The sequence below is a fragment of the Alexandromys fortis genome, unplaced genomic scaffold, assembly GCF_014885135.2.
Source record: "Alexandromys fortis isolate MF-2015 unplaced genomic scaffold, M_Fortis_MF-2015_v1.1 scaffold_110, whole genome shotgun sequence".
Classification (NCBI taxonomy): domain Eukaryota; kingdom Metazoa; phylum Chordata; class Mammalia; order Rodentia; family Cricetidae; genus Alexandromys; species Alexandromys fortis.
The window spans coordinates 4,725,623-4,735,147 of NW_026068014.1; positions in this window are offsets into that span (position 1 = coordinate 4,725,623).

Below are 9,525 nucleotides of genomic sequence, written 5' to 3' on the forward strand. Positions count from 1 at the left end.
CTGATTAATATCTTGCATATCACCATAGAACCTTCATCTGGAGATGGATGGAGATAGAGACAGAGACCCACACTGGAGCACTGGACTGAGCTCCCAATGTCCCAAGGAGGAGCAGAAGGAGGGAAAATATGAGCAAAGAAGTCAGGACCACGAGGGGTGCACCCACCCACGGAGACAGCCCTTTCTTTGTAACTGCAAAATGCAGCCTGCCAGTGAAAGACCTGGCAAGAACACCTTGTTTGCCACACAGTTAATCTATAACAAGTATTTGGATATGAATGCATGTGGGTTCTTGGGATAATTTGGTTTTCACCTGTAATACATAAAATGTTTAGTCATGTGAGGGAGATGAAAATCACGTTTTTCCCTATAATCATTCACTTAAGAAATGGAATGCAACTGTTTAGACTCTGTACTGCCTAGAAGATTCTGTTGGCATATAAAAGCTGTGAAAAAAAAAACCATGAGATAGAAAAAAATAGAGAGAAAAGAAAGAAAGAAAAAAGAGAATAAAGAAGGAAACGATCAAGGGAGTTTGTAAGAACCTTTTTCCCTAACTCCCTCAGATAGAAAAGTTCAGCCTCACCGACTCCATGGAATCCTACCAAAGCCCTGGGCTACCGGAGGCTGGACTCCCTGACAGTGGCAATGTCTGCGAAGAAACAAGCCTGGGGGATTTCCTTGGCCAAGGAGTCATCAAGGAAAGCTTATGCAAATGTAAGTTGTCTGTCAGGCCAGGTTTCAGTGCAAACAGGCAGCAGAATTTGGCAGTTTGGCCATGTGATTCTGAATTTAGAGTTAGGAAAGATACAATAAAGGGATTACGGAATCTTCCTCCACAGTTAAGGGAAGCTGTTGGGGTCAGACAGTTGGTGGGGCAGTCCCCCCACAGAGGCGGAGGGGCAGTTGCATGCAGCTATGAAGGTGAAGCCTGGATTGCTTTGGAGACCCCGAAATGTTGGGGATGCTAGAGCCATGGTGTGCTTGCCAAGGAGAGCAGCTAACAGGGTGTGGAACCAAGCCAAGGGAAAGCAGTGTAGTGTGTTGGCTGAAAGGAGCTGGCGATCTAAAGAACCGTTTGTATAATGAACCAGATAGATGGTCCCTTTCACAGGTCCACTCAGGTAAATGGCCATCTTCCACTTTCCAAATAGAGCCACCAGCTGCTTGTAGATGAGTGTCTCAGAGCAATGCATAGCTGGGAAAACCACTGATGTATACAGCAAGGAGTGGCTTAACCATCAGCCCACAGTGATAGCAATGCATAGAGAAGAGCAATTTCAATGCTAGGTAAAAGCCTAGTGCAACGCTACTTATACTATTAACATCCCCTTTCTGAAGAGCTAGTTACCATACCAACCGCAACCTGAGACTCCAGGCACCACACCCTCCTTCTCTTGGAGGTACCCACTGCAGGAGATCTCCAATGTATTAGATTACCCGAGTGAAATGTTTGATGTGGCTTGGAACTTTTCAGTGATTCAGCGGCCTTTCCTTCATCCGTGCTCCTGGAAGTGACCCAAAGAAACGCACTGGTTCACCGACCTGGATTTGGATGGAATCTTTTCTTTGGCCCTCTCTATTCCCAGTGAACTGGCACTTCTGTTTGCCTCCCTAGGAAAAGTTTTTTGTTCCCTTTTCATCGTTGCTACAGCCTGATGATGGCACTGGCTACTAGACATGCCTCTCCAGAATGTGAGGTATGCTGGGTAATTTTTGTTGTCAACTGGAAACAACCTAAAGTCACCCGGGAACCGCAAGTGAAGCACAGTCTCATCAGACGGGACTGCGGCATTGTCTGTGAGGATTACATTGACTAATGGTTGATGTGCAAGAGTCCAGGTCGTCCTGGATTGTGCAAGAAAACTAGCTGAACATGAATCAGAGAGCAAGGCAGTAAGCAGTATCTATTTCTGTGTTTCTGCTCCAGGCTCCTGCCCTGAGTTCTTGCCCCAACTTTCCTCAGTGATGGATTGTGACCTAGAAGTGTAAGATGAAAGAAAGCCTTCCCTGCACAAGCTGCTTTAGTCATGGTGCTTGTCACAGCGGCAGAAAACCAAACTAGAGCATGGGTGTTGTTGAACCCCTCCCCCGCTTGACCTATCACTGTATACTGAATGTTGCCATGGTGGGAGATGAAGGTGATTGACAGCTTTTATTTGGAATCATAAATTTCCAGAACACAAATAACCACACCACCCCAGGAGCGAATCATCTGTCCCCCAGAGATTCCAGAGCCTTCACTTGATGTAGGGGCTGAATAAAATTTGTCATCGGCGCTTTCAAAAAACAAGGGCTGTGTTTTCTATAGGAAAAAGGAAGGGTTTGTATATTTATTCGGTGGTGTGAAAGTAGTATGTGGTAGAGATGGACAGCTGTCCGTCAGAAGTTGATATTACCCTTAATATCAACCATTGCTGGTAACCGTACTTCTTAGCTTGACTCACAGCGGGTGATCTGACTGTTTTATTTTTAAATGGAAATAATGAACAGCATATTTTATGCCATTAGGAACAAGAAGAAGCTGCAACCTGCCTAGGTTTGACCTTGACCTGACTGGGGCAATGGGGATTGAAGAAATAACAGACACAAGTAACATGAAGCTGGGGTCAGGCTAGCCATACACTCAGATGGAGACGTGCCAGCAACGTCCCAGGACCTCAGCATGTTTATTATATACAGTGTAAACAAGGAAGAGGGTTAGCCAGGCTTGGTATGGAGCCAGACAAGAGCAGTCTCAGACCTCAGTCATCCAGGGTGAGGAAGCTATGCTCAGTACTTTCTGTTTTCACTGCTAAATGTCAACTGTTTGTCAATATCTGTACTCAGACCAAAAGAAGGCTTTTCCATTCCTGAGCCTTGTCCAGGGAAAGCCTTGTCATTCCCGTGAGTCTAAGGCATCGGTCTCCTTGCCATGGCCACGCCCACGTTAGCAATACACTCAGGACTTCTCTGCTCCCAACAAAGATATTCAAGTATGCATGTGTTTTATTCTTTCTTCACTCCCCATCAAATGAATGAGCAATATCCTTAGGCCCTGAAAAGGGTGAAATTATAAAAGGAGCCTTAGAGTCCTGCCTGTTGGGAGGGACTCTTAAGAAATCTCCCAATACATTGTGTTTAATGAAAAAATTAACATTTATTATCACATTAAGTCGTTGAGATTTGGAAACTTAGTGTTAAAGAAGTTATATATTTCTCTAACTGAGACTTTGTGCAATATTAGACTTCAGACAGTCAGATGAGTCCAGAGCTCAGAGGGTCAGATCTAAGGGTAGATGATGACACAAACAATGCTTTTAAACACACATGAGTAGACATCACTTGAAAAGAGCAAGTCCTTACATAAGAGGAAAACAGCTTTCAGAACTCCAGCACTAGAGGCCGTGCAGAAAAGCCAATTCTGCCAAGGATGCTGAAGCTGACTGTGAAGTAGAAAAGAAAAGAAACTGCAAAGGAGAACGGAAGTAGTCAATGAATTGTTCAAAAGATCAGAGAACGGGCAACGATGCCCAAGGTTGCTGAAAGCCAACCCAGACGGTATTAACACATAGTTCATTGCATTTAATAACACTGAATCTTGGTTGAGACTTTGGCCAAAGCAATGTAATTACATTTGATGGGAACAGAAGGCTGAATTAGTAGTTTAAAAATACATGAGGACAGAGAAAATGAAATAGCAAAGTAAAAAGGAACGGACAGGATGAAAGGCAAAGTAGCACATGGAATCAAGGGGAGACGGTGCTGAGAATACTTTAGAATGCTGAAGAAAATGTGAAGGAAACAATGGAGCGGAGGAATTTGCTGGAGTGGGTGGAGAAAAGGGTGTAGCGATGTAGCACCCAAGGTAACCTGGAGGGGGTAAGCTTTGAAGGGAGTAGTGAGGGGGTCCCTGCTACATACAGGGAGGCAATCCTGGTGAAAAGATAAGAATGAACATGCAGTGCAGATTGACTTCCTCAACCCGGATCAGACTTGGGAGAGTCTAATAAGAGGCGGTTTATTCCCAGTGTATTTAAGCCCAGTACAATTTTTTAAAGGTTTCCTGGTGAAATGCAATCCACATTTCACAATGTAGAAAGGTTTCTTTTGAGCCACCAATCAGCTGCCAGATCATGACACGGAGACTTATTATTAATTATGACTGCCAAGGCTTAGGTTAAACTCCTTTCTTGCTAGCTCTTATAACTTAGTTTGACCTGTTTCTTCTCATCTTCATTTTGCTTGGGGCTTTTTACTTTTTTTCATTCTGTATGTCCTACTTTCATTGCTCCCTCCATGTCTGGCTGGTTGACCCCAGGCATCTCCTTTCTTTCTCCCTCATTTTCTCTTCCAGCCTAGATTCCTCCTCCTACTTATTCTTTCTGTTTGCCAGCCCCACCTATCCCTCTACTACCTAGCTATTGGCCATTCAGCTTTTTATGAGACCAATTAGGTGCCTTAGGCAAGCAAAGCAACACACCTTTACATTGTTAAAGTAAAATTCCACAACATAAAGAAATGTAACTTCTTTCCCTAGTTAAGCAAATGCAACATAAACAAGTGCAATACATTTTCACATAGTTAAAATAATATTCTGCAACATAAACAAATGTAACACATATTTGCCTAGTTAAACAAATATTTCACAACAGCACAAGGAAGGGTTATTAGTTTGAAACTCAACTCATTTCTTCCAAGAAGATTGGCCCTAGAGACAGGCTATCTGTAGTAGCTTAAGAGTCGAAGTGTACGTCCTGGTTTGGGTTTTACAGATAGAACAGAGGTCATCTGGACTGTCAGCCACCTCTGGTCCTGGTTGTGAGAGATTTGGGAGCCTCTGGCTATCAGGGCCATTTAAATCGCTAGCCACCTCTGGTCTTGCTATGGCCTGGCCTAAGAGAAACACAGATCACCAGACTGTTAATCACTTTTAATTTTCAGCTTTCTGCATGAAAGAACAGGTTTTTTCATCTTTCTCAATGGAAAAACAACAACGGTATACTTGCAATTCCTGGTTTCTCTGGGGATCAGTGGGCACAAGAACTTTAATGTTATGTTCCCAAAGAACATAACCATTGTCTTTTGTTTGATTTTCCTTTATTGTATTTGGTGTTTGGGACTGTTGGAATGGGAATGAGATTTGTGAACTATGAAGATAGAACATCCATAACATCTAACCATTGCCAACTTTTGTTCTTAAGATGAGGGAAAGGATTACTCCCATAGGAGATCAAATGAGCTCATTTAACATGGTATGTATTGTAGCTGAGGGGAAACTTTTACCAGCTATAATTTTATATGATTTAAAAACTATTAGGAATTGTGACAATGTTTATAAAAATTATAGACTGTTTAATAAGAATAACGTTCGTGTGATTTTTATCTAAAATCAGTATAAAATGTGTTAGATACCATTAAGAATAACATTTAAAATTCATTTGAATTTATTTTGCATGAATCCATTCTTTGACAGTTCTATGCTTGTATAGCTTTGGTCATATTATCTTTCTATTCTCATCTCCTCCTACCCTCAGCCAGTTCCCATCTCATTTTCTTATCTTTGACTTTGCTTTGTGGCCTGTTAGGTCTAAGGGTGCTGCATGTGGGGATGTGGGGTGAAGCTATGCACTGGAGCAGGAACACTCAGCAGAGACGACAAGGGACTACACCGCTTCCTTTTCCCAGAAGCCCTTGAATGCACCTAGCTCCCCAGGCTGGGGTAGGGCCCTATGAGCTGTTCCTCCATCTACGATGATAACTGGTTCTGTCTGTGATACTTCTATGCAATCAATTGTAACTGCAGAAAAACACATTGCTTTTTCACAGGAAGGCGCATACAATATTAGTATGGATATATGTAGTTTAGATTGTGTCTTGATTACATGTTCATATTTTTTTAAACAAAATGTGAAGAGAGTGAAGTTATCACTGAAGGCAATGACAAATGGGCTGAGATTGTATGAATGGAATAAGTCATTTCAGAGAAAAGAATGAGTTCTAGCTAAACAGAGGGCTTTCTGAATGCCTATGAACAGCAGTCTATGGGCCTTACATCTCTGTGCATGCAATCATTCCATCACAGCAGATGAAGATATGCATTGCTTTGTTCTTCTGTGCTGATTTGGCTCAAATAGAGCATAGGTAGCTGGATTCCAGAAAAGATAGGGCTTTTTTTTTCTAGAAAAAGCGAAAGACTTCTGAGGCGTTTGTCTGAAATTAATGCGGTGATCACTGACCATGGGTGAAAATGAAAGAGAAAGATACAGGAAACAGTGATGTTGTGCAGGTTGATTGGCTAAAATAAAAGAATTGAGGATATTACAGTAATCAACTGGCAGAGAGATCAACATAGGTCATTCTGGAAATAATCATCATGAAATAGTGACTTCAAGCTATCTAGTGACAAAGGAGAATGACTCAGTAAATGGTGGGTGACCGAAATGATGTAGGCTGTGAGTACATCAGCATAGTGTCCAGGAACGTACGGTTTTAAAGATGGGAGGAAGAGGAAGAGGAAAGCCCTTATTGCCATAATCTGATCTGAAGGCACGAATGTGGGTGGGAATGAGACAGATCTGCCTCTTGGGTATTGTTTATTATAAATCAGGACTCTAAAACAATAGGGTAAAACTTGTATATCAGTTCAATAACTTTCCTTAAGGAAAGTGCTGTATCAAGCCCACCATGGTCCTTCTCCACAGTGAATGCCTCCACTTAGAAATCTGCTTGGAGTATGGCTTTTAAAATACATATATATGTGTGTGTGTGTGCGCGCGCGCGCACGCACGCAAATTATCTTGAAATAAAAGAAATTTATTTGAAAGAAGCCAAGCTGTTGAGGCCAACAACAATATGACTTGGAAAAGTGCATAGTAATGTTGGCATCTAATTTCTTCCCTAAACTTTTGAAGGGTTTTCATAAGCAGGAGCTTTATTCCTGGCAGTAGAGAATCTCAGTGGGTGGAGAAGAACTTCCCAGTGTTGCACGCATAGAATGCTGGATGTCCTTGTGAAATCTACAGAGAGGACAAGGGAAGGAAAGGAAAATGTCCATAACCAAAACAATGGCAAGGCAAACGGCAGGGCTCCTGAACGGTCAAACTGATAATCGCTCTGGGTCTGGTGACATCACCTCTCCTCCCTTTCCTTTCTCCCTTCCGTTGTTTCTTTCCTCCTTCCTTCCTTCTCCCCTCCCTTCTGTGCCCCCTTTTCTTCCTCCATTTCTCCATCCCTCCTTCTCTGTTTCCTCTGGAATTCTATCAGGTTTGCTGTTTCTTATTGCTTCTCCCATCTCTCCATTTCTTTGTTACCTGCCTCTATCCAGCTAGTTGCTTTGTACTCTGCTGCCCCTTACTCCTTGCTGTCCAGGATCCGTAGTCCTAGGTCAGCCGCACACACTAAAAGTGAACTTGTTTCATTCCTTTAGGATGAAAAAGCAGCACAATTCTAAGTATTGTGATAAATATCTGTTTTGCAGTTATTAGTCTTTTATTTTTACTTGCACCTGGTACAAATTTTTTGATCATTGGATATTTGTATTAGTCAGTTCTCTCACTGCTAGGGTAAAAACAACTCAAGGGAGGAAGGGCTTACCTTGGCCCACAGTGTAAGGGTAGAATCCAGGATGCCAGGGAAGGCATGGTTGCAGGAGTTTGAGGCAGCTGGTCACATTGCATGTTGGTCAGGAAGTTGAGAGCAATGAATTCTAGAACACAGCTAGCTTTCTTCTTTGTCTGCAGCCCAGGCCTCCAGCCCAACTTCAGGGTGGGTATTTACACACCAATTAACAGAATCTACAAAGTCCCTTGCAGACATGACCAGAAGTTTGTTTCTCTGATAATTCTAAATCCCAGCAGTTGAAAATCAAGATTAACCATCAGTATTAACTAACAGTGAAAATTCTCCGACATTCCGGTTCTTATCTATACTTTTTGTTTTGCTACATGATTGGACTAGGAATTTTTATTTTGCTTACAACTTTTAACCACTACATTAATCTTTAATTCAAATGATTCACATACACAGAGGTATCTCATTTGTATTCCTGGCCTGGCAGTATGAATTATGATACTTGTGACTATATTCCTGAAAATGCCGCAGTGTTATTCACCATAAAAAACTTCTAGTACACTGGATATTTGTTACATTTCTCTAAGACTAAAAGTGATAAAATAGTAGTAATTCTGATATGGCTATGGTAATTGCATTAAATTGCTGTGCTCTTAAATATGTATAAATATTATATGTAGACCACCAAACAGAAAAAAATTAAATGCAACATGAAGATAGGGTAAAAACAAGGAGTAAAAAACAAATGCGTAAAATACTTAAAATCAATATTCATATATTTCCACCCATTTGTACTATCATAATACCGTTCTAGTAATCAGCTCCACAATAGTAAAAACTCAGACTCTAACATTTGAAAAACCAACCATAGATTCCGACTTTGAATGGGACCTAGCTGAGACTGACTGTTGTCTGTCTTCCAACCGAGGACCTCTCTAGAATTTCCCATTATGGGAAGAGGCGGGAAGGAGTCAATAACTCATACAATAACTTATACAATTTTATTTTCAAGTTTGAAATATATAGTCTACTTCAAGCTGAATTCTAAAGAAAAGATTCAGCTGCTTTGCAGATTTCATTTAAAATTTCATAAAGATCAACAGAACAAGGTGCAAGCCTGAGGGTAACAATTTTGCTGCCTAAGCAGAAAGCATAGAAAATGATGGTCTCTGTAAGAGCATCTTCTATTCTAGCCAGATGCTGTCCAGCAAATAGTGGTGCCTTAGCCTTCCTTGCTCTGGAGATGTTACACTTCTCTGTTCGACTTGTTTTCCTCGTTGGAATGTGGATAGAAGTGACAGTGTACAAATTTCATCCCAGATCTTAAATGTCACTGTCTATTTCTATGACTTATTCTGGGCAATGTTGAAATATGAGCGGCGGCGGGGCTGCGTCCCCAACACCCCAGCCGCTTGGCTAGCTCATGCCCGAAATAACAACACACAAACTGTATTCATTTAAGAACTGCTTAGCCCAGGAACTATAGCCCTTACAGGCTAATTCTCGTACCTGGACTAGCCCATTCCTAATGATGTGTGTAAGCACCCCAAGGTGCGCTTACTGGGAAGATTCTAGCCTATGTCCATCCTGGGTTGGAGTTGCCTGGGAGAGCTGAGCATGGCGTCTCTGCTCCAGAGAGCAGAGCTGTCGGGTCTCTCCGGGAGCAGAGCAGAGTCTGACCTCACATCCTCTTCCACCCAGAATTCTATTCTGTTTACTCCTCCCATCTATGTTCTAAGCTATGAGGCCAAGTAGTTGGTTTATTATAATTAACCAATGACCTTCCTCCATCATTTCCCCTTTTTCTGTTTAAACAAAAAAAAAGGAAAGCTTTAACTTAACATAGCAAAATTACATATAACAAAACAGTTATCAAATAAAAATTACAATAATCTATATCATAACTAAGGAAAACTATAACTATAACTAACTATTCTTCAACTCTTTCAAAGATTCCAGAAAGATACAATATTA